This window comes from Narcine bancroftii, chromosome 6 (assembly GCF_036971445.1).
Source record: "Narcine bancroftii isolate sNarBan1 chromosome 6, sNarBan1.hap1, whole genome shotgun sequence".
NCBI lineage: Eukaryota > Metazoa > Chordata > Chondrichthyes > Torpediniformes > Narcinidae > Narcine > Narcine bancroftii.
This window is the reverse complement of record NC_091474.1, coordinates 38,708,155-38,733,190: the sequence shown is the minus strand read 5'-3', so window position 1 is coordinate 38,733,190 and position 25,036 is coordinate 38,708,155. Positions and strand designations below refer to the sequence as shown.

Genomic DNA, 25,036 nt, shown 5'->3' with positions numbered 1-25,036 from the left:
CAATGATTTGGAGGATGGATTAGATTGCTTTGTGGCCAAGTTTGCTGATGAAGCAATGATCACAGGAGGGGCAGATAGTGTTGAGAAAGCACAAGACTGCATCAGGGACAGGTTATCCAATTGGGCAAGTAAATGGCAGATGGAGTACAGTTTAGGGAAGTATATGATCATACACTTCAGTGGAAGGAATAAAGGCATAGACTTTCTAAACTGGTAATGAATGCAGAAATCAGAGGTACAAAGGGACTGCGGAATCCTCGCACAAACTCCCTAAAGGTCAACTGTCATGAAGAGTCAGTAGTAAGGAAGCCAAATGGAATGCCTGCATTCATTTCAAGAGGGATACAATGTAAAAGCAGGAATGTGATGTTAAGGCTTTATAAGCATTGGTCAGACCACACAGAGTATTGTGAGCAGCTTTGGGCTGCATAACTAAGAATGTGTTGGAATTGGAGAGGGACCAGAGGAGGTTTTAAAAAATGATCCCCGGAATGAAGAGTTTAAATATGACTCTGGGATTGTTCTCACTAGAATTTATAAGAATGGAGGGAAGAGGTGTGGGAAAGGATGGGTGGGGGGTGGGGGGGGGGGGGGGTGGGTTCTCATTGAAATCTATCAAATACTGAAAGGCCTGGATAGAGTGGATGTGGAGAGAATGTTTCCAATGTTGGGGAATCTGGCATGAGAAGCACAGTATCAGAGTGCAAAAAAATCCCTTTAGAACAGAGATGAAGAGAAATTTCTTTGTGGAATTTGTTGCCACTGATAGCTGTGGGAATATTTAAGGCGGAGGTAGATAAGTTCTTGATTAGGAAGGGAATCATGGATTATTGGGGGGGGGGGGTGAAAAGGATAGTAAATCAGCCTTGAGGGAATGTCAGGCAGACTCAATGGGCCAAATAGCCTAATTCTGCTCCTATGTCTTATAGAGGAGGTGCTGTCACCAATCCTTACTGATTGTGGTTTACTGGACAGAAAATTGTAAGGTAAAACATCATGAGATGGGAATGTGTAGGGAGTTACCCTGTACAGGGCAGTAACAAGAAGGGGAGATGTCCTTGTACTCCTGTTAGGTAAAACATCATGAGATGGGAATGTACAGGGCTGTAACAAGATGTAAATGCATCCTTGTACTTACAAGATAAGAGAGACATTGATGGATTGAGAGGCAGGAAGCTAGCAGGGAAAGGATAGCAACAGTTTTAGTCATTGGACAAGTAATGATATGATGATGTTCTAAGCATGTATCCAAGGGTATAAAAAATCACCATTTTGCTGATAACGGCAGAATGCATTCTCCGACTAACTTTGTTAGTCGCAAGTGTTACAATCCGGTAATAAAAAACAAAGAACCCTGATTTCGACTCAGCCTGGTGTTTGTCTCACTCATTCATGAACAAAGCAGACCTAACAAAGTACAGAGGGACGTGCTGAAGCCACATATACGGGATTTGGGGATGAGTTTATTAGGAACTATTGTGTTGATAGTGAATCTATAATTGATGCATAGTAACATGACATCAGTATCCTTGTTGTCCAGATGTCCCGGGGCTGAGTGTAAGGCCTTGGATAGCATCTGTTACTTTGATATGTGAATTGAAGTGGGTTGAGCGTAGAACCATAGAACACTACAGTACGGAAACTGGCCCCTGCAGCCCTTCTAGTCTGTGCTAAACCATTTTTCTGCCTAGTCCCACTGACCTGCACCCAATCCATAGTCTTCCAGTCCGCTTCTATTCATGTACCTGTCCAAATTCTTCTTAAATATTGAGCCTGCATTCACCACCTCAGCTAGCAGTTGATTACGACATTAGTGAGGGAAAATTTGGAGTATTATATGCAGTTTTGGTCACCTAACTACAGGAAAGATATCAGTAAGAAAGAAAGAGTGCAGAGAAAATTTTGCCTGAACTTCAGGAACTGAGTTACAGAGAAAATTTAAACGGGTTAGGACATTATTCCCTGTATTGTAGAAGAATGAGGGGAGATTTGATAGAAGGATTTAAAATTATGAGAGGCATAGACAGAATAAATGTAGGTAGGCATTTTCCACTGAGATACAAACCAGACGACATGAGTTAAGAGTGAAAGGGGAAAAGTTTAGGTGGAATGTGAGGGGGAAACTTCTTCATACAGAGAGTGGTGGTAGTGTGGAACAAACTGCTAGCTGAGGTGGTGAATGCAGGCTCAATATTTACCTTCTTTAAAACAATCCCCCAAATTTTTATACCTTTAGATCAGTGTAATAAACATTGATTATGCATTGAAAAAGGAATAAGTTGATTATTATATAACGGTGTTAAAGTCAATAATTTACCCTTAGAACCTATTGTTCTATTTTTCCTCATCCATAACTTAATTAAATGCTTTAGTATAGGCACATTATATTGTTGTAATAAATTTAAATTCCACCGAAACAAAAATTGATGTATTTCAAATTCAGAAATATTCCCCATCTCAATTTTAGCCCAACTAGAGGGCCGTTCCAAATGCATTAAGGAACTAATAAATTTAAATTGAGCTGCCTCAATAATTTTGGAAATGTGGTAAGCGTCATCCTCCTAATGCACATTTCCAACTTAACTTATTCAAAGCTACTCTCAGAAATTTACCCTTCCATAAAAATTCCCTAACCATTTTATTTAAATCTTGGAAAAAATTCTTATTAAGTAAACACGGAATTGACTAAAACAAATATTGTATACGTGGAAAGATATTCATTTTAATTGTATTTATTCTTCCAATTAAATTTATAGGAAGATCCTTCCACTTAATCAAATCAACTTTGATCTTTTTCATGCAAGGTAGATAATTTAATTTATATAAAGATTGATAATCAACATCCACATTTATACCCAAATATTTAATTCGATCAGTTCCCTTTAAATTAATAATATTCTTATAAACTGAATAATCTCCTTCACCTATCGGTAAAATTTCACTTTTTTCCCCAATTAACTTTATATCAAGACAAAGATCCATTTTGTGTTAAACACTCTTTCAAGGGTAAAAGTGACTGAGTTGGTTTTGTTAAATACACCAATACATCATCAGCAAATAAATTAATTTTATACTCCTCATCTAAAACTCTCATACCTTGTATCTGTGTATTTTGTCATATCAGCTGTGGTAAAGGTTCAATTAATTTAATTTAAAAGGTTCTGAGATCTGACCATTTGTCAATACCCTGGCTATTGGTTTATTATATAAAGCTTTAATCCAACCAATAAGAAAAGGACCAAAATTAAATTTCTCTAAAACTTTAAATAAAAAATTCCATTCAACTCTATCAAAACCCTTTTCTGCATCGAGAGATATTACCATCGGATGGTCAGGGCACTGTCGATATTTATTAATCAAACTAATCACTCAAAGAATATTATCTGAAGCATATCTATTCTTTATGAAACCTGTTTGATCAACATGTATCAACTTAGGTAAAAATTTAGCCAATTGATTCATTAATACTTTAGCTATTATTTTATAGTCTACATTTAACAAAGAAATTGGTCTATATGAAGACACCTTCAATAGATCTCTATCCTTAGGAATTCAGTAATTAAGGCACTAGAGCATGATTCAGGTAAATCATAATGTTCATTAATCTGTCATATCACATCTCCAAACACTGTAGATAAATCATCATAAAATACCTTATTAAATTCAACCGAAAACCCATCATCACCAGGTGATTTTCCATTCAGCATTTCCAACATAGCCAATTTAATTTCTAAATCAGTAAAAGGAGTCTCCAGCTCCAATATATCTTCTTCTTCTAATACCAGTAATTTCAACATTGATAAAAAGGAATCAATTGATCCACTCTCCTGTTTTTCCTCAGGTATATATTTCTTATAAAATGAGTAAAACTCATCATTAATCTCACGAGATTTGTAAATAACAGTCGAATTTCATCTGACTGCATTAATAACCCTTGATACCTGTTCTTTCTTTAACTGCCATGCAAGTACCTTATGTGCTTTCTCACCCCATTCATAATACCGTTGTTTAGATCTATTAATCAAGCATTCAAATTGATAAGATTCCAATGTATTGTATTTCAATTTCAATCTCGACAACTCTATTTTCTAATTTTCTGTCACATCTCTCTGAAATTCCTTTTCTAATTCATCAATCTATTTCTCTACTTCAAGGCTCTCGGTCAAATAATTCCTTTTAACCTTAGAGGTATAACTAATTATCTGACCTCTCAAGTAAGCTTTCATAGCATCCCACAATATAAATTTACTCTGAATGGAATTAACATTCTCTTCCAAGAAGAAATTGATTTGTTTTTTAAAAAAATTAAATAAATTCCGCTTTTTTTAACATCGTATTGAATCTCCAACGAGAAGCTGCACAAACTTTTTCAGAAATCTCCTAAGTAAAATACAACAAAGAATGATCTGAAATTACCCTACTTTTATATTCTGCTTGCAGTATTTTCCCCTGTAAATTTGCCGATACTAAAAAAAATCAATTTTAGAAAAGGATTTGTGTCTAAATGAATAAAAAGAGAAATCCTTCTCTGTTAGGTTGAGACGTTGCCACTAAATTAAGATCTTTCATCAAAGCTCAAATTTAGATTGCCATTTTGGATTTTTAAAATTTTTTTTGAAATTTATCTAATAAAGGTTCCAAAACACAATTGAAATCTCCTCCAACCAGAACATTTTCATTAGCTTGCTCCAGAAGCAAAAATGCATCTGAAATAAATGCTTCATCATCCACATTCGGTGCATACATGTTGAGTAAAGTCCAAAATTCATTAAAAATCTTACAATTCAATTTAAGAATACGTCCTGCATTCATTTCCATTGATTGTAATTCAAAAGATAAATTTTTATATATTAGAATTGGTACTCTCTTAGCTTTAGAGTTAAGTGAAGAAAAAAAAACATGTCCAACCCAATCCCTCTTCAATTTCATACTTTCTTTTTCATTCAAATGTGTTTCCTGTAAAAAAGCAATATCAATTTTCATCTTTTTGATATATGCCAAAACTCTCTTACGGTTGATCAGGTTGTTTAATCCCTGAACATTAAAAGTAGCAAATTTCAAATTTGACATATCTAATACAATTACTAAATACCAAAAATAATCACAAAATTAATAATAACAAGAAAGAAAAAAATTATATATAGGACTCCCAAATTAAAATATATAGGCCCTCCAAATAAAAATAATATTTGTTAATAAGAAAAAAAACCCCAAAAAACTACCAAAAGCTAGTAACTCCCTAAAAAACTGTGTGTGGATTACCCACTAGTGACTGATGACTAACAAAGAAATTAGTGCAATCCACTCCTCCCCAGCCAGCCAATCAAAAATATTAACATATTACAAAAAAATTCAGCCTTGAGGTTCCAGTCCAGATGGTGAACTCATTTCAAAAGTAGGTGAACTCTTTCCATACCCGACCTTTCCACTTCTGCCATTTTTCACATTTCCAAGACCATCAGATTTTCTTTTAGGAGATAATGGTGGGCTTCTTCTTTGTCCTCTGACATCTGTTAGTGAATTAGCAAAAACCATTGCTTCATGCTCACTCTTAAAGAATTGAGACTGATAGTTTCCATAAAACACTTTCAACACAGCCGGGTAATGAAAAGCAAATTTGTAACTTTACGCCATAAAACATCTTTAAATGGATCAAATTCACGTTGGCGTCTGATGACATCTTGACTCAAATCAGGGTAGAAGAAAACTCTACTATTCTGAACCATCATTGGAGCTTGCCTTTGTCTTGCATTTTGAACTGCAAGTCAAAGAATTGTCTCTCTATCCAAACAGTTCAAACAATGAAATATCACAGCTCTTGGGGGTTGACCAGGTAAAGGTGTTCTTCTTAAAGCTCTATGTGCTCTTTCCAATACCAATCCATCAGGAAAAGATTCTTCCCCTAACATCTGGGGAATCCAATTTTTAAAAAATTTGACAGGATCTTGACCTTTTATACCTTCTGGCAAACCCACAATTTTCATGTTATTTCTGCTGCTTTGATTTTCCAAATAGTCTATTTTTTTTGTTAATTCTCTTTCCCGGGTTCCTAAATCTTTAACTGATTTTTCCATCTTTATTATTGTTTCTGTATTGGATTGTACCTGTTGTTTACATTCAGAAAAGGAAGCTTCAAATTTTTTTAAGTTTTCCCAATTTTCTTTAGCTTCTGCCTTAACCACAGTTAGGTCTGAGCTCATATCAGTATTCATTTGAACCAGCTGGTTCAAATGACCAGTAATGATATCCAAATAAGAAGCAATACCTTCAAACATCGTATAAACAGGTTGAGATGCAATTTGCAATGCAGAATCTGGTTCCGCAATTTGTAACTCACTTTCTTCCAGCTCTTCTTCCATTTCCTGTACAGTGGTACAGTAAGGTAAGTCCTCTTCTAGTTGTACTTCAAAAAGCATCATTCTAGTTGTTTTGCTGCAAGTTTGGACACCCAACGACGACCCCCCGTCTTCCTCAGGGGGTCATCGCTGTCCTCTCCCTGCAGACCATTTTTTAATAAAATTACAGAATCCTCCATAATTAGCAGCGCTACTCAAGCTATAGACTGTGTGTCTAGCGTCACAGTTCTCTTCCTCCATGCTCCCACCTCTTCCAATGGGGTTATTCTCTGTAACAAGCCTCCAGGCTCTTGCTCAACTTCTCGGGAGCACGCTCCTTCCTCCGCAAAACGGGTTGAACCAGCACCATTTTGAGACTGGTGAGTGGCTGTTACTTTAACTTTTGTCCCCACTGGCGATCGTTGAGGCTTGGGGATTGCTGAAATCAAATCCAAGGCTGTTTCAAGTCATTTAGGCCCCAATTCTTCTGCACTTCGAAACTGTATTTTCTTTTGTAACTGAGACTTAGCTTTTTTTACATTAGTAGCCATAATGGCTCACCAAAATATCAAACTAAAAATTAAAATTTTAAAATTAAAAATAAAGGGTTAAAAAATGGGTACTTAAAAATCTGACCAGAGAGGACAGGGATTACATGTCTAGTTTCTACACCATCTCGCCCCCGTCCACAATATTTCCAATCATAGTGTCATCTGCAAACTTACCATTTTAACACATTATTATTCAGATCACTGATGCAGATGATAAACAACAATTGATTCCTGAGGCACACCACTAGTCACAGGCTTGCAGTCTGAGAAGCAATCATTCACCACTACTCTCTGGCTTCTTCCATCCAGCTGTTGTTGAATCTAGCTCACTACTTCACCTTGAATACATAGTGTCTGAACCCTCCTGTTTAACCCCACCCCCCACCATGTGCAACCTTGTCAAAGGTCTTATTAAAGTCCATGTAGATAACATCTACAGCCTTTCCTTTGTCAACTTTCCTGGTATCCTCCTTGAAAAACTCAGATTGGTTAAACACAACCTACCGTGCACTAAGTCATGTTGACTATCCCTAATCAGTTTCTGGCTATCCAAATAATTGTATACCCAATCTATTAGAACACCTTCAAATAATTTACCTACTACTGATGTTAGGCTCACCGGCCTAATTTCCAGGGTTACTTTTGGAGCCTTTTATAAACAATGGAACAATGTGAGCTACCCTCCAATCTTCTGGCACAACACCCATGGCTAAGGATTTTTTTAAAATTTCTTCCAGAGCTCCTGCAACTTCTACATTTGCCTCCCTCAAGATTTGAGGCAATATCTTCTCAGGCCCTGTGGATTTATCCACATTTATTTGCTTTAAGGCAGCAAGCACTTCCTTCTCTTTAATCTATATAGGTTCTGTTAGAAATAGAAGTACCTTTAAAGAAATTGCTCGAGACAAAAATTGAGAACAAAGAACATTTATTACAGCAACAATGCAAAGTTGGGTGCTTCCCCTTACCCTGGGAATACACACATATACTGGGGGTCACCCAACTTTTATACAGTTGATTTCAGTATAGGAATACCCTCCCCCTTACATTCTTCTGCCTCCTGCTGGAGAGGTTTGGCATTAGGCAATCCTGCCTGCCTACGTGCAATTTCAGTTTACTTGGAGGACCAGGGGGTATCCTGTCGGTGTCCCTTCATGTTATTGTCCTTATTCACACCTTCCTGATTCTCAGGGCTACAGTATCTTGATATGCAGAGTTGGCTCATCCTGTCTAGGGTTGGCTAATTTAACATGTATAAATCTGTGTAAGGTTAGCTAATTAGATATGTAGGACTTGGTACTTCTGTCCAGGGCTAGGAGACCCTTATCTGATCCAGACTACCTCAGCTTCCTACATTCTATTGTTCCTTACCACTCCTTATCTTAGTCTTATGGTCTTGTCACAAAGACTAGAAGATTCTTATGTTAATCGTGCTGACTCTGCTTTCCTGCATCCTAATCCCCAAGTTCATCCTGTTTGTACTGGTTACAGCCATTAACTGATGTATGAATTTTAGTTTCCTTCATGTTCATAATTTTAGATCAGTTTTCCCATCTCTCACAATCCTCACTTTTCTTTTAGATCAGTAATACTGATCTTTCACCATGATCAGTGTTACTGATCTTTGGTTACTGGTCTCAGTGTGACTGATCCCCCCCCTTCCTCACTTTTCTTTTAGATCAGTATTACTGATGCTGTAAAGTGTAAGGTGTTGTTTTACCCAGCTGGTCAATAACCAAATTGCAGTCTCTGTGTCGTTGGATAGAGTTAGGGAAACATACTTTCTTTGGGGTATAGTGTTCTGACGAGGGGTTCGATGAATTAAAAACTGCAGCCAAGTCTTTAGGCAGGGGAGCACCATAAAGGTCAGAGTAGCGAGTCCAGCTGCTATAAAGGTTGTGAGTATCAGGCTCCAGTTTTCAGTAAAAAGTCTAGTCCATCCCACATCAGTCCAAGGTTGCCAAGTCTGAACATGGGCATGGGCAGATTCTTGTCGAAGTCCTGAAGCAGTGTCTTTAACCACTGTTGTAAGCATTGTCCTGTAGAAGTCTCTGAGAAATGCTGCCTTCAGCAGCGAACGAATAGTCGAGAGTCAGGCGGTTCCGTTGAATTGTGGCTCGTATCTGCCGTTCCTCTTCAGCCCTGAACCCCAGGGCCACGGATCTCCGAAGGCTGTCTGGAGTCTGATATTGAAATGCCAAGCAGCTTTAGAGTACTGTAGCAGCTCACGTTTGTAACTGGTGCTCCCCTTCACGGGGTGGTGTTTGTCATTTTGAATGTATGAGAGACCCAAAGGATGTTTGAGAAGAGACCAAGCTGGGGAGGATTGTTTCTTGTGATTTAACTGTGTGTTGCAGCTTGTCTGCTAACATTAGCATGGGTATCATTGAACTTGTGAGTTGCAGCCTGTCTGTGTACATTAGCATATGTATTAATCTCTCTCTCTGCGACATGTACAATCCTGACTACCATTCTGTCTGTCTTTGTCCCACCATGTCCTTTGTGCTATCGCTTTAAAACTCCTGTCTTTAATACCTGTGTAGGCTAAGATACAAATTAGATGTACTCCACTAAAGCTGTTCAGTTCCCCTGGTCTGTATTGGAATCCCTTGTTAACCCATACCCCACTATGACTATACATTAAATCTATGCCCTGTCTACATTCTAAAGGAAAATAATTGTGACCTCTGCTGCCCCTATCCCAGGAGGACTTAAAACATTGTGAGTAATTAAGTGATGTCCCAGAAATGGAGAAGCAACAATTAAACAATACAATAAATGGTAAAAACAACATTACGGCACTTTTTCACGGTGTAGTGTCACTTTCAGGTCAGAAGGATGAGGCACTGCACGCCAGGTGGAGGGTTGAGTTTGACTGTTGTGATTCTGTGGTTCGGTAGCTGGTTTAATTCTTTGAATGTGGGTCCAGCCTCTTTCTCTTGTTTGTACTGCGGTGTCTGTAATTAAAAGTACACAGTAGGGACCATCCCAGGCAGGTTTTAGTTGATCCTCTTGCCATGCTTTTACATATAACCAATCACTAGATTTTAATAAAATGAATAACAATCTGACTTTCCTTTGTGTTAGTGTAAAAATTGTAAAATGAAACACAAACCATATTTCCATGGGTTTTGAATTTGTTAGACCTTATTAAAATGCAGTTGGAGCTGCTTGTCTGTATGGGGCACAACCCTCCAATTTGTTAGAGTGAGTACATAACAGACATTGCAGCACAAGAGCCCCTGCAAGAGAACTTGAAACATATTCAACCTTTAGTTCTGCCTTAAGTAAAATGCCTTGTGCCACAGCTCACAGGAGCTGGCCTTATTTAAAACAGTCTGTAAAACAGGCACCAAAAAAAGTTAAAAGATGTTCTTATGAAGATTGCACACACAATCATTTAAGTACAGGCTAGTTTCTATTATATTCCACTTAAAAGTTCTGCAGCATGAATCCTGGAGCTTGTGGAGTCATTATTGAATCAAGAAATATTGGTGCCATGCCAATCTCATTCTAACATGCCAATTTCTCCAGTCCTTAAGTCAAGATGTACTGAATAGCATCTGGTACAAGATCTGTGAGTTCTTAATGATATTATTATTCTTATGCACCCAATTGTTCTGAACTATGCCACCAATTTAAATCATATTCCACCTATTGCAGTACTCACACAGCACGCACCATAGACCAGTTCGCAGGTTTATTTCTCCATTAAGCTGAATCCAGTTGCGCAGGGTTTACCTCCATGATTATTTACAATGTAACTTCCGCACTACCGGATTTAAATATAAACCTGATGAATGGGGGAAAGTTATCATGAATTAAATAACAGCGGCAATACAGAGAAATTGTGCTGAGGCATTAATTTCACTCCAGAGGAAAATGCACCAGAGAAATGAATGATTAAACTTATAGGAATCCCCATAGGAATCCCCAGAGGTATCTTTATTCTCCAGAGGTGGGTGATCTTTCAACTCACGGACCTTGACTGCTGAATGTGTAGAAGAAATGTACTAAATGTATTGATAGGACTCCATACCTCTAACTGCAAGACAAGAGCCTGAAGCCTCAATTTCAAGTGCCACAGTGCACTTAAAGGGACATGCACACTCCCCCTTCAACTGGCTTATCCATACATTTAAAGTTAAGATGTATAGAACTCACCCTATTTGCGCAAACATTTCTCCCTGCAAATGTTATAACATCACTCAACTCTCAGGTACTCCCTGTGCAAAATCACATTTGAATACAATTTATTTCATAAATTGGAATTAACTGGTAGTTAAATTCGCTCATTCTACAGTATTGATAAACGATCCTTTATGACATTTAAATTTTAGCATGAATTTTAATCAATATTGGTCAGTGACTGAAGTGGGAAGTCGTGATTTATGAAATTATCTCTGGTCTCTACTCTCCCACTCCCTGCACTTCTCCCAACATTCAGGAGCTGGCACACAGTCCCTGCCTTTTTTCATGTTACTCATCTACTATTCCTTTAACTGCTTGCATTAAAATTTTAGCCTTTGCTTTCTGCTTATCCTCAGATGTCTGGACAAATGCTTTTTTGTGCTATCTGTAGAAGCTGGGTTATTCCCTGCTCATGCCAATTTTCTGTCTTTTATAATTTTCTTCTAATGTCTGGGGCTGAGTTGGTAACAAAACCAGTTAGTACCAATTGTTCCCCTGCTGGGGATTCTATGTCGAGACCCCGATATTGTATATATATTTGGTCCCAAAAATTGGTCTAACTGTTCGGCACATCCCTGGGGATCTTCTATCAGGGAGGTCAGTTCTTTCTTAAAGTTATGCACTTCAGTACTGGTCAGGGGCACATTTACGAAACCGAGACCCTCTCCCATGGGAACTTCCCGCAGTGGTCTCATCCAGTTGGTTTCTAGCTTATTAGGTCTGGGTTCCTGCTCCCTGGGAAATGAATCAAAGGGTTCTGCCCTTTCTTCCTGAAGAGTCTCACGCTATTCTGAATGAAAGTTACCTCTCTCTCCTGTCAACAGGGGTGGTAATCGAGTGCTTTGTGAGCGAGTCATCATACCACTCCTATTCTCTTCTCTCTTCTCTAGTGGTGGGGGAGGTGGGGAAGGTGCAGAAGGGTAGGTTATAGGAGGGGGAGGAAAGATAGGAGCCGGCATAGGAGGAACATAAGGTGGAGGGAGGGAATGTAACACATCCCACCCTTGTGGTTCAGGGACAAAAGGTTCCTCCTCTCTCTTGTCCTTGTACTCTTTTTCTTTCAAAACCAATTGATCAAACGATCCCCTAAGCCAGCAGGCTGCATATTCTCTGCTCTCTAGGTTATCTCTCTGGTTTTGATAGAGCCAGATGTTCAATGCTTGACACATCCAGTCATCTCGGATCCGAGTTTTGGCCAGTACACGGAGATCCCTTTTATCGGGTATTTAACCCAGTCCCTACAACAATACCTGACCATGGTCAGTTTGTCCTTTCCACGGGTCCTTCCCGTGCCCCACTCAGATAACATCAACCCGGGCGGGCTGTATGTAGTTATCTGATCCTCACATCCTGAACCAGGACTCTCTTCCTTGCTACCCATATTTCCCATACTGAGAGGCAAGTAAAATTCCTCTTACCGGGTTCCAGTAGGAATGCTCTAGCGCGCTTCCTTCCGTCGTTTGTTCTCAATGCCTCTTCTCGGATATCACTCGCTTCTTCCACTGACCAGCCACCCGTCGTCCGTGAGTCCAGCTGAATCAGCCGGGGTGCACCTACTCTCGTCGTCGGGGCACTCTGTCAGTGGAGGGAGTGTGATCCCGGACGAGCCCCCATTTCTTAGAAATAGAAGTACCTTTAAAGAAATTGCTCGAGACAAAAATTGAGAACAAAGAACATTTATTACAGCAACAATGCAAAGTTGGGTGCTTCCCCTTACCCTGGGAATACACACATATACTGGGGCTCACCCAACTTTTATACAGTTGATTTCAGTATAGGAATACCCTCCCCCTTACATTCTTCTGCCTCCTGCTGGAGAGGTTTGGCATTAGGCAATCCTGCCTGCCTACGTGCAATTTCAGTTTACTTGGAGGACCAGGGGGTATCCTGTCGGTGTCCCTTCATGTTATTGTCCTTATTCACACCTTCCTGATTCTCAGGGCTACAGTCTCTTGATATGCAGAGTTGGCTCATCCTGTCTAGGGTTGGCTAATTTAATATGTATAAATCTGTGTAAGGTTAGCTAATTAGATATGTAGGACTTGGTACTTCTGTCCAGGGCTAGGAGACCCTTATCTGATCCAGACTACCTCAACTTCCTACATTCTATTATTCCTTACCACTCCTTATCTTAGTCTTATGGTCTTGTCACAAAGACTAGAAGATTCTTATGTTAATCATGCTGACTCTGCTTTCCTGCATCCTAATCCCCAAGTTCATCCTGTTTGTACTGGTTACAGCCATTAACTGATGTATGAATTTTAGTTTCCTTCATGTTCATAATTTTAGATCAGTTTTCCAATCTCTCACAGTTCCATGACCTCACTGCTTGTTTTCCTTACTTCCCACAACTCTGCCCATTTCCTGAGTGAATACTGATGAGAGAAAAAAAAACATTTAAGACCTCCCGGTCTCTTTTGGCTCAAAGCCGACCACTCTGATTTTCAAGGGGACCAATTTATAACTATCCTTTTCTCTTAATATATCTGTAGAAACCCTTAGGATTTCCCTTAACATAGTCTGCCAAAGCAACTTCATGCCTTTTTTTTGCCTTCCTGATTTCTTTCTTGAAGTTTTTCTTGCATTTTTTATACTTCTTAAGTACCTCATTTGCTCCATGTTGCTTATACCTGCTATACATCTCTCTCTTCTTCTGAACCAGATCTAAAATATCCCCTGAAAACCAAGGTTTCCTTTGCCTGCTAACCATACCTTTAATCCTGACAGGACCATACAAACTCTGTACTCTCAAAATTTAGCTGTTAGGCTGGAGTTAATGTGAGCCATGACCAGCATCCCAAAACACTTGTGATTGGTAAATGTCAAAACCTTTGGCCAATAGTCATTTAGACCCATCAGTGTCTTCTTTTTTTCATTTAAATTTAAACATAGTACAGTAAGGCCCACAAGCCCAAATACGCCAATCAATCCCTGAACATTTTTGAAGGGAGGACACCCAGGTACCTGGAGGAAACCCATGCAAACATGGGGAGGACATACAAATTTCTTACAGGCTGTGCTGGATATGAAACCAGACCATTGGTGCTAAGAATTTGGCATTTCAATTCCCTGTCCCATTCTCTTGCTGACATGTCTGTCCATGGTCTCATTATAGTTTGGATTGTGGATGGTCATGTGGCCTCTCTGTCTGGAACCTGGTAGGAATGTGGGCTGTGAGGATTCATGTGGCTTCTCCATCTGAAACCAGGTGGGAATGTAGGTCGTAATAAAAACACAATGCTAGAAAAATTCAATAGGTCAAACAGTGTCCTTTATATAGCAATGATAAAAATTCATAACCGACGTTTCAGGCTTGAGCCCTTCATTAAGGTAAAGAAAAATGTTGGCAGATGTCCAACAAAAAGGGTAGGGGAGACGCATGGTTGCAAAGGCAGGAGGTAATAATTGGAGAAGGAAAGGAGGGCCCAGCAGCAATCAAGGGGAGAAGGGATGTCTAGGTGAATAGAGAAGGGGGTGGGGGGTGGGTGGGGAGAAATGAGAGCAGGTTAGCAGAAACTGGAAAAGTTTATGTTAATGCCATCTGGCTGGAGAGTGCCCAGATGGAAATTCAGGTGTTGTCCTCCATTTATTAAATTCAAAGTGATACACAGAATACATATGTCTAAACTTAAATTATCTCGTTTTTATGCTCGTGTTGATCCATTGTGTGAAAGGTGTAAAATTTTGGAGGCATCACTAATCCAGATGTTTTGGGAATGTCCCAAATTAGGAAGATTTTGGGGAAACATTTTCAATCTTTATCAACTATTTTTAAGACTAAAATTGATCCATGCCCTTTAATTGCCTTGTTTGGCTTTATTCATGATCCAACTTTATCTTTGTCTATATCTCAAAGGTTTTAGCTTTTAGTACACTGATAGCCAGGTGAGGTGTTTTAATGAAGTGGAAAGTGGAAAGCAGTGGCTACATGATATAATGGCATATTTAAGTTTGGGAAAAAAATAGATATAATATCAAAGACAAAAAGCTCTAGTTTGCAAAGATATGAGGTCCATTCATAGAACATTATCATGGTTTCCCATCTTTCCTTTTGTGCGCTCTCTCTCTCTCTCTCTCTCTCTCTCTCTCTTTCTCTCTCTCTCTCTCTCTCTAGCCACTTACAGGTGCCCAGAATACATGACTGTAATGCTGCCTATTCTACCCCAATGTGGCTATCAGGTGGCCACCTGAAAGTGGAGAAAATATTCTCCGGCTTGGAGAATCCCCCATTGCCTTCTCCATCAATGCTCCATCTGGCTTCAGGAGGTAGCGATCCGATCCAGTTTTGTTGTTCTTTTTTTTCTCTTTGTTTTTTTATATATAAGTAACCTTGATTAAAGGGAGGGGTTAGATTAGCGTTAGTTTAGTTTTTTTTTTCTTTTTTTCATAATATAAGTTGGATTAATTGGAGTTTATATATGATGGTCCTAGTCTATAATATTAATTAATATTTTACCAAGTAATGAGCAGATTGCTTATAAAGTAATTCATATGATTTTCATTTTTAATCTTAATAATATTAATTAACAATTAATGAAAAAGGGGAACTGTTAATTTGGGAATATTTTACCAGTTATATATTATGCATACATTTTGATATTTCCTTCTGTAATGTCAATGAAACATGTATATGAGATTATTATATTGAACTCAATAAAAATAATTTTTAAAAAGTTGAAAAATGGTGGCGCTGCCAGAGCCACTGTAATGGCAGAGCTACTGCTGGTGCGGACCCACAGGGAGCGAGGAGCAGAGATGCAGCGCTCCCGTGGCGTCCAACTGCCCAGTGAACTGCTGTCAGTTCCACACAGGTTTTGAACGGCCCGTTAAAGGAGCCAATAGTAGTTTTATTTAAAATCCCATGACCCCATGGTCTGCACCCAAGATAGCGGTGCCTCTGATCGGCAGCAGCCATCAGGGATTGCAGACTCTAGTGGAGTGGAGGACTGGAACAGAGCACCATAAAACAGGGAGACCATCCTTTGTCTGAAGAAAAGCAGAGGAGACAACCCAAGGGATGGGTGACTCTAGTGGTGGACCAGTTTGGGGGGGGGGCTCGATGGCAGAATGACCAATGTGGGTGGCAGCAGGCTGCTGGTGACTCGAGACAAGGAACCACGGAGGCTGTGGGCTGCTGGAGAATCCTGTCGGGAGATGCGTCAGGCTGCGGAGTGTTGGAGACTTGCTCAAAACTGGCTTGAGGAGTACCAGGTATCGGAACTGGGATGCAAGGGGGTACTGAAGGGTTCCTGTCCATATCGGAGGTTCAGATCTGGAGCTCAGGTCACCAATGGTTTGGACTTGACTCAGGCTGTAGAGGTGCTGGAGGCGAATCTACAGACACTCGGTGTCTCTGGTGGGGGGTGGGGTGGGAACACTCTTTTGCTTCTCTTTCACTGACTGTAAGAGGTGCTTCAGGCAATTTCTGCCAATGGCGAATCTGTCTGTCTTACAGCAGGCAAAAGCAATTTCATGTAATATGACACTGTTTTATTACAAAGACAATAAATTGGATCTTGAATCTTAAAAGTCCCTGGAAAATGAGAGTGTGCTAATTACTGTACTGAATATTATTGCACATGTGTGTGAGAGAAAGAGAAAGCAACCATTGGTATCAGACGGAGATTGCTGGGTCAAGTGAATACTTAGCATTGTGCATGTAAGCAGCCACTGGTATTGGAGATCGCTGTATCCAATGTGACTGTTTACATTATTTAAAATACCAAGTGTTGTTTTGTCTTCCCCATTACTATTTCCTTATGTGCGGAATCAAGATCATCCTTTGGTTTTTTTAGCCTGTGTCTGGACTCATTTTTCTGTGAACCCACCAAACCTGATATGATCACACATCATACTCGTGCACTGGCAGACTGAGACCACCTGCAAATTGGAGGAATGTCCAGTATTCCATCTGGCCACCCTCCAAATGGATTGCATCAACATTGAGTTTTAGTTTCCATTAGGCTCTCGGACACGGCTCTCTAGCCAACACATTTAGGTGACAGAAAGGCGTCTTCTCCGCGGCCACCTGAATGTTCCAGCTGCACTCCCATAGCCGTGTCTGCCAGCGCATTATCTGGTCCAAGCACCTGAAAGCAGCTTCTCTTTCTCTCCTTTTCCATCTGTCACAGAACCAAAATAACCCAGCCTTCCCCAATCAATTCTCTTCCGTCCTCTTTTCATATCCAATTAACACCTTTTGTCTGTTGGCCTGTAGTCCTCCCCCTCCCATTCTTCCCTTTTCCCCAGCCTTCTAACTCAGATGCCTCCCTTTTTTAAAACTTGTGCCTTAAGGGCTCAGGCAGTAATATATCTTTACCTCCAATGGTCGCTGCGAGACTGCCCAAGTTCCTCCAGTATATCTGTGTTTTTGCTGTAATAGTTTCACGCTCCATCCTCAACGTCCTCAACGTCCTCAACGTCGAAGTACTCGAGATGGCAGAGGTCGACAGCATCGAGTCCACACTACTGAAGATCCAGCTGCGCTGGGTGGGTCACGTCTCCAGAATGGAGGACCATCGCCTTCCCAAGATCGTGTTATATGGCGAGCTCTCCACTGGCCACCGTGACAGAGGTGCACCAAAGAAAAGGTACAAGGACTACCTAAATAAATCTCTTGGTGCCTGCCACATTGACCACTGCTAGTGGGCTGATATCGCCTCAAACCGTGCATCTTGGCGCCTCACAGTTCGGCGGGCAGCAACCTCCTTTGAAGAAGACCACAGAGCCCACCTCACTGACAAAAGGCAAAGGAGGAAAAACCCAACACCAGCCAACCAATTTTCCCCTGCAACCGTGTCTGCCTGTCCCGCATCGGACTTGTCTGCCACAAACGAGCCTGCAGCTGACGTGGACATTTACCCCCTCCATAAATCTTCGTCCGCGAAGCCAAGCCAAAGAAGAAGAAATTATGCTAACCACTACACGAATTGTGCCACACAGCACTAGGATGGTTGTAGCTTTCCTGAAACAGGTGGGTAACCACAGAACAGGCCAGTTCGGCCCTACTAGTCCATGCCGTAACAAATTCCCACTTTTTTTAAAATAAATTTTTTTCACAAATTTTATTAACAATACCACACGGATCAAGAGGATTTTTGCACAGTCCCCGCTGCAGGCAAGAGGCAGATCTTGTTGGAGCAGTCAGCTGTGCATTGTGCTCACACGTACAACTGGAAGCCATATTTCTCTCTGAGGAACTCTTCTCGAGGTTGAAGGTTAAATAATTCTTCCACTGGGGGCCTGATCCAGTGATTGGAGTGGTAAATGCCCTCACCAGCCTTCCAGCCTGGAACATCCTTCATAATCTTTGCCTCCTCCTCAAGGTTCTCTCTTAATAAACGTAGAAATCGCCTGTCCTGCTCAGCCTGAAGCAAAGGCAGCATCGCAATACGTGCTTCCAGGTCTTCAATTTGGAGGCATCGTCGCTCTCTGTTCCACTTGAAGAGCCTCCAGTAGCCAAAGATTAAAATCCCAATTCCATTCCCAAACATGCTGTAACCTGAGGGCCCCCTGCGCGGAATGTTCTGCTTATAATCCACCGGGCCGTAGCCACCAGGAGGAGGTAGGTACTCCACCCTGTAGCAGGGAGCGGTTAAAGATGTCAGTTAATACTCCCACAGCTGGTCTTCACAAGCTCAGTGGTATGTCTGGGGACTCTGTCTGGTCCAGTCAGTTTCTTTGAGCTCATTTCTGGGAAGACTGATCTGATGTCTGTGGCAGTGGCCAGCATTGTATGTGTGACTGAGATTAGAGAGATATGTGCCACTGGCTCATTAGCATTGAGCTTATCAGGGAGGGATGCTATTCTGCCTAGTTTTGTTTTATGTGCTATGCATGCCCTGCCACAACTTTATGGTCTCCTGGGATTTATTTGGTTCAATACAGTCTCTTAGCATCACTAATGGCCTTTCAGAGGTCAAACCTGGATTTCTTGTTTAGGGCTTCAGTAGTGAGTGAAGCTCATGGTTCAGCCAACGTATTTGGATGGGGAACACATGGATTGTTCCCTTTGGCAGTGGCTGACACTCCTGCTGATTTCATCAATTATGGCAGTGAGGTTCATTGAGGTTGGTTGCCAAGTCCTTGAATTTGGACCAACCTACTAACTCAAGAAATTGCCTAGGATGTCATTGCTGTAAACTCACTCCAGAGATGTACGACTTTTACTACTGGGTTCTCGTATCTCAGGACTGCTTATATGCAGGTAGGGAAGAAGACAGTTGTTTTCAAATCCTTGTTCTATGCCAAATATCCTATTTAATCTTGTGTTATTTAGATTGGGATGTATGAAACTGGTTGCCTAAGTATATATTTTCAGCTGATCGCCACACATGCCTGCCACATTTATCCAGAACTGTAACTGCATTAGTTACAGTTCTACAAGTTACAGTTCTACTAATTCAGTTCTACAAAGGTTCTGTTGGCCTTTCAAAGTTCACAATTAACATGAAATTATTAAGCATATCACAAGGTCTGAGCTTGTAACATAACTTGTAAAGGGAATGGCATAGAGGACATCTTTAATTTATTTTTGAGGAAAACAATTGATAGAAATTCTTAAACAAATTATATACCTATTAAAAGGCCAAATCTAATTCAATTAAGTTTACTGGACCCATTCAAAGATCCAAACTTAATCTTTCTGAAAGTACTATATCATCCCAGATGATGCAAACTTATGCAGTTTTGAGTAAATCAACCCAAAACAATTCCTCAAATCTAATAAAATAAATTAAATTTGTATGCGTATACTTGCTCGATGTAATTTAAAGTAGACATGCTGTTAGGTCTGCTTTGTTCATGAATGAGTGAGTCAAACACCAGACTGAGTCGAAATCAAGGTTCTTTGTTCTTTATTGCCGGATTGTAACACTTGCAACTAACAGTGTTAGTTGGAGAAGGCGCATTCTGCCGTTATCAGCAAGTGGTGTTTTTTATATACCTTAGGATACGTACTTAGTAAATTATCATACCATGACATTGTCCAATGAATAAACTGTTGCTGTCCCTCTCTGCTAGCCTCCTGCACATCAATTTGTCATCCCCACTCTTATCTTGAGAGTACAAGGTCACAACTGCATCTTGTTACGGCCCAGCACTGGGTGACTCCCTCTACATTCCCAGCAGTAGATATAAATTATCTAGATTTTTTTTAATCCTATTCAATGTATAAAAGTAATGATTGAATTGTTCAAATGAAAAAATAAATAGTTTTGTGAGAGATGGGAAAACTGATCTAAAATTATGAACATGAAGGAAACTAAAATTCATACATCAGTTAATGGCTGTAACCAGTACAAACAGGATGAACTTGGGAATTAGGATGCAGGAAAGCAGAGTCAGCACGATTAACATAAGAATCTTCTAGTCTTTGTGACAAGATCAATGAGCCACCATAAGAATAAGATAAGGAGCGGTAAGGAACAATAGAATGTAGGAAGTTGAGGTAGTCTGGATAGACAGAAGTGCCAAGTTCTACATATCTAATTAGTTAACCTTACACAGATTTACAAAGTTATACATATTAAATTAGCCAACTCTACATACCAAGAGACAGTAGCTCCGAGAATCAGGAAGGTGTGAATAAGGACAATAACATGAAGGGACACTGACAGGATACCCCCTGGTCCTCCAAGTATACTGAAACTGCACGAAGGCAGGAAGGATTGCCTCTGCCAAACCCATCCAGGGGGCAGAAGAATGTAAGGGGGAGGGTATTCTGATACTGAAATTTACTGTATAAAAGTTGGGTGAGCCCCAGTGTATGTGTGTATTCCCAGGATAAGGGGAAGCATCCAACTTTGTATTGTTGTTGTAATAAATGTTCTTTGTTCTCAATTTTTGTCTCGAGCAATTTCTTTAAAGGTACTTCCATTTCTAACAATTTTGAGTTATTTTGCTAGAAAGACGAGCTAATTAATTATTTCTGATATAATTGGTTATTTGAAATGATTCAAGTGACAAGAGCAGAGGATGTGGTTAAAACTTCATGTAGTTATGTCTCAATGATGTGCCTTTTAAGATCAAAATGATTTCAATAAAAATATTTAGAAAAGGAAGAAAGAAAATAATATTAAAAATACTAAAACAATGCCACATTATATCTTAAAATGGGCAATTGGCAAGTTCCTGAATAATAGGGACACTTTTAGTGTTTAAGGTTTCTAATTACATGCAGTGCATCCTAGGTAGCAGCAATCTTCATGAGTTTACTTGACTACATGGAAAAGTTAGAGAGGAAATTCTAGAAACTATTGAATAGTCCATAGTTTTTTTGTACTCTGGCTGACAAATATGAACAAAAGGGTGGAAATAACATATAATTACAGATTATTATATAAAATAAAATGTTTCTTAACTCCTTGAAAAATTGGCTTTGTTAAATTATATGTTTAACACAAGCTGAATTTCACCATTCCCTTGTCTTTCAATTTATAAATTCATAAAGCAATAAAAAATATTCCCACAAGCTTGTTCTCTACCCGTGGAACTCTTCCTCAACTTTAAATGTTCCAAAGGCCAAAATGCTAATAGAAAATGAGTAATGTTTGCACTGTGATTCTGCCACAAAGCAATGAAGTTTGTGACATGTTTATGACAATAAATTCTGATTCTGAAAATGGGCTAGACATGAAAGACAGATTGTAAGAGCTTCTATATATGTGTTGAAAGGAAAAGATTAATGTGAGTTAATGTGGACAGAAGTAATTATTTTTGGGAATCAGGAAATGACTAAGAAATTATATTTTATGGACTTGCAGATTCGCTCTTTACATAAATATTCTTTTGGTTTCTTCCTTAGTTTGAGGTGGCAAGTTCCTCACTCTAATAAATAGGTTTAGATACATTTCTCCTAAAAACTCATTTTCTCAACTACAAATTATTTTTTTCTGGTTAGTTTATCAAAACTCTTGACATTTAATAACCTTGCTTAATTTCATGGTTTAGCTTTCTCAAATCTGTTAAGTCTAGTCTGTCTCTTCTCATAATTGTACTGTAATTTTAGAAAGACTGATTGATGAAGTTAACCTATGTTTTCAATTACTTCAAGTTCTTTTCAATAGAGGCACCTAAAATGTACAAACATACCTCTGATAAATTTCATCATCAAAGTGATGTAAAAATTAATCACAACCTTTCTATTGACCATATTAATTATAAGAATTTTGTTAAGCACTTAGGTGCAATTTTCAAATGCTTTAAATTCTTACTGCAACCAAAGAGGTGGGTTATTTTAAAAAAAACTCCATTAGTATGCATTAAACTACACTACATAATGAGTAAATAAATATAAAATACAGGTCATACATATTCACCATTACAGTAGTGCAAGAAAAATGTGACGTTTCAATAGTATAGACTGGTCTTTTTGTGGTGTTGGAGTAGTTTATTATTAGGGTAATAAGGGGAGGTTCAAGACCCTGATAGCCATTGGAAAAACAACTTCATGAAGCTAGAGATGCTAAACTTCAGGCTTCTCTACCTTCTTCTTAAAGGCAAGTTAGAAAATGTTGTGACTAGAGCGACGGGGGTCCTTATGATGTTGGCTGCCTTCTCGAGGCAGAGCTTTATATTGATGTCGTCAATGGATGGGAGATTGGAGTCTGTGATTGAGTTGGCTGTGTTTGTTACTTTCTGCATTCCCAGGCACCCAAATTACCAAACCAGGACATGATCCAACCAGTTACTATAAGTTCAACAGTACACCTGCAGAAGTTTGATAGAGTATTTGAGGACATGCCAAATCTCCTCAGACTTTTTAGCAAGTAGAGGTGTTGGTGCACTTTCAATGTGTTGTGATTATCTGTAATCTGTCATAGAGTATTGGTCCTTTTGAAATCTATCTAGTAGCATTTAAGGTTCTTTTCATCCACTGGGAATCCACGCATTCTGCCTGTTAGTATGAATTGATTCCTAACATAATGCTGGATAGAAAATGTAAAGTGCCATACCAAGAACTTCCTTATAGTGTTAGTGGAGTAGAAAATTCACATGATCTATCTCCTATTGATGACCTCGTATTGTTCAAACAATAATCGTATATTAGGTTATTAATGTCCTAATTCTTAGAACCGTCGCAATGCAGAAAGTATAGCTCGGAAGTTATTTGGTAAATAAAATAAATCCTACCTGATGAAAGATTGACACCTGGTCTCATCACTCCTTTTCTGATCTATACAAAGGAATGATCCCGTTTACTTTAACCGTGGTGAATTTTGACTAAAGTAGTGTGATGCAGCAATCAAACCGGTGTGATGTCACAGTCACAATAAACAGAATTGCCCGAGTCAATGAAAGGGAAAATAAAATTGAAACCCATAAGCACAGAATGTATCACTTCGTTAATAGAATGTTTACTCTTTTCCATTTTGTTTGTAATTTCTCGTGACCTTAATGTGCAAAAACAAAGTTTAAGCTAGAAATTGTAAGTCAATGCATTCTTTTTGCCCAACAATGAATTATCGACTAATTTCGTTCCGAATATTACTTAATTGGAGTGGGAAAGCGTGCACAGCTCCAATTAAAGGGTCATCTGTTCAGTTGTGAATTTAACTTCCGAGAACATTGCTTGATTTCAACTTTTATTAATGATCAAACGTGGTTTTTTTAAAAAGAAAGTGTACCGGCTACCTTCTTTCTGTTTTATTGCTAAACAAAGCCGCATTTTGTCTTGTTTGCATCACGGCGTGCCATGGCGTGTGTGATCTCACACTGAGGAAGTTGTGGCGTAAGGATAGGGCTGGCAGAGACAACGGCGAGAAACAAGGAGGGAAGCGCTTGTGAGAATCTCTGCGCGGATTTGAGAGACGGCCCGAGGAGACCCAAAAAGGAGCAATGCAACACGCCACCGAGCCTCAACAGTTCTGCCACATTGTCAACTTGAGCGGGGTTTCTCCCGAGGAGTTGGCCGTCAAGGTCAAGGATGGGAGAATGTCCGTTTACGGCGAACACGTGGAGAGATTCAAGGATGCTAACGGTGCCACCAATTTAAGTTTGCGCGGATTCTCGAACGAAATTAGTCTTCCTTCGGGCGTCGGTACTGATGCATTGACTTTCACCATCTGCCACAACGAGATTCTGAAAATCCAGACAAAGAAGCCTTGCACATCTGCTGACCGTGCCGACAAGAACCCAAATGTTTCCACAGACATCCCGTGTGAGAAGGTGGGTTGTCCGTTGCAATCGCCCATTTGCCCCCATCCTCCACCGCCCGGCAGTCATCGACACGCGTCGCCCAACAAACCCCCGACCAAGACATGCCGCCACGCCTCGGAGCGGGAAGTTGCAAACCCCGCTACTCGACCAAGCTCGCGTTGTGCCGCTGCTGCCACAGGTCGGAGCTGGCAACGGGCTCCTCAGTGACAGGACGAGGTGGCACTTCCCCAGACATGCGGGGGAAAGAAGTTTGGAATGGTTCAAACAAATGCTGCTTGGTCAACTCTTCACGGGAGCAGCCGACCCCTGACGTCGCTTAATAAAACCCGGGCTTGATGATCATTATACTTTTTGTTTCGTTCTTGGACAAATACTTGCAGGCATCCAAAAAAAAAAGCATGTGAATAACACATTTACACAAGAACATAAAAAATAGGGGGTGGGAGGATTAGGCCATGACCCGTCTCTGCCATGGCTGATCTGGCCGTGGGCAAGGCTGCAGATAGCCTTTTCCCCATCACCGATTCCATATTATGCAAAAACGTATCTAACTGGTTCATAAATGTATGTAATGAGGCAACCTACATTGGTTCCCTGGACAGACAATTCCACTATTCTCTAGGTAAAGCAGTTCCTCCTCATCCGCATCCTAAATCTACTCCCCAGAATCTTCAGGCTTTGTCCCCCAGTTCTAGTCTCACGCACCAAAGGAATCAACTATCTGGTCTTTCCCTTTTATAATTTTACCACTGTAGTGAGGTCGCTGTGGCTATAGCTCTAAGGCTGTAGCTCGAATCCGCA

The 25,036-nt window shown here is 40.0% G+C and overlaps 1 protein-coding gene and 1 long non-coding RNA gene across 8 annotated transcripts in view; one reads left to right on the top strand and one right to left on the bottom strand.

Moving 5' to 3' along the window:
* Window positions 1–25,036, top strand: part of LOC138735961 (EF-hand calcium-binding domain-containing protein 5-like) — a 217,460-nt gene that overhangs the window by 83,451 nt on the left and 108,973 nt on the right. The window lies entirely within an intron of this gene.
* Window positions 22,060–23,294, bottom strand: LOC138735966 (uncharacterized). The gene is made up of 2 exons (XR_011340035.1): window positions 23,210–23,294; window positions 22,060–22,149 (listed from the first exon to the last, which is right to left on the bottom strand). It is a non-coding gene; the product is annotated as an uncharacterized lncRNA (long non-coding RNA).